General features: G+C 35.4%; 1 pseudogene; it reads right to left on the reverse strand.

The window, feature by feature from the left end:
• Window positions 1-429: 429 nt before the first annotated feature.
• On the reverse strand, window positions 430-892 carry LOC141693367 (SKP1-like protein 1B; annotated as a pseudogene).
• Window positions 893-1,408: the final 516 nt, after the last annotated feature.

Raw genomic sequence — 1,408 nt, forward strand, 5'->3', positions numbered from 1 at the left:
ACCAGGAGAGTTTCAGTTCTTCATTGAATTGAACTAGCAAACCCCCCATAAAGATTACTAATTTATGCCATTCATGTAAGAATGAGACTTTTGGCTTTTTATTGATATTGTGACTAAACTGTGACATGAAATGCATGTATAAAACTACTAGATGTGCTTAAGTAAAAAGAAATATAAGTTCCTCCCTTAAACTTGCCTAGTTTTCGATTTGTAACAGCATTCAGGTTTAGCTTTTGATTTTTCGTTATACAGATGATATATATGAAAAAAAGATTGGGATAGCAAAAGAACAATATTATTCTTAAAGCAAAAACATAGACAGCAGTGCCTAAGTTTAACAACCAAAATCCGAAATACATAATGCATTATTATAAACTAAAATAAATCTTAAGCCAATACTGATGCTTCAGAAATCTTTCATGGGTAGGTTCATTCAAAGGCCCAAGCATTCTCCCTCCGAACCTCCTCCTCTTCCTCGGGAGTGAAGTCATTCTTGATGTTGAAAGTCTTCCTGATCTCCACGGGCGTCTTCCCCTTGATCATATCAGCTACAGTCTGGCAGGTCAAGTCCAAATGGCTCTTCATGTTGAGATAATTTGCAGCTAGAATGTGATCAAGCAGAACTCCCTGATCAACCTTCACAAACTCCGCATCGAACTTCTTCAGTTCCTCATCCTTAGCAGTCTTTATTCTCCTCATCACCTTTTGAAGACGTAACATGTTCCTTACAATACTCAATAACCTTTACCAAAATATTACTGGTTACATTGGGAAGAGGAATAGTGGTGCCAGCACAGTCATCTTCAATCATGTGTTTGATTGTCTGAGATTCGACTGCAACCGCTTCTTCCACCTCGAAAGTCTCGTTATCTGAACTCCTCAACACGATCATATTTGATTCAGAAGACATTGGTGGTTGGTTGAGGTTGATTTAGAGAGAGATAAAGAATAATGTAAATGTTATGCAGAGGGCAGAATAATGAAACTGTGACTTGTGATGTTGTGAGGATTTGCGTTGGGTTTATGGGGTTTATATAGGAAAATTAAGAGAGAGCTAATTACTAATTTGTGCTGAAAAAGGAATTTTAGTTTGTCTATATTCTTATTTACCGATTCAAACTCTAGTTAGTGAAAGTAAATACTAGTGCAATTTGAATTTGTAGACTTTAAAGTTAACTGACTTGCAAGCAAATTTCGTAAAATAGACATTTTTAATAACATAAAAAAGGTATTTTGTGTTTTATGGTCAGAAACATTCACTACAAGAAAAACGCAATCAGACAACACCGATTAGACAACACTCGACCAAAAAAGTATTGCCCGAATTTTTCATACAATGGTATTTTTGCAACCAAAAAATTGGCGTTATCTGACGTTAATTACTACAAGCGATAAAAAAATGTTGTCT

This window comes from Apium graveolens, chromosome 10 (assembly GCF_009905375.1).
Source record: "Apium graveolens cultivar Ventura chromosome 10, ASM990537v1, whole genome shotgun sequence".
NCBI lineage: Eukaryota > Viridiplantae > Streptophyta > Magnoliopsida > Apiales > Apiaceae > Apium > Apium graveolens.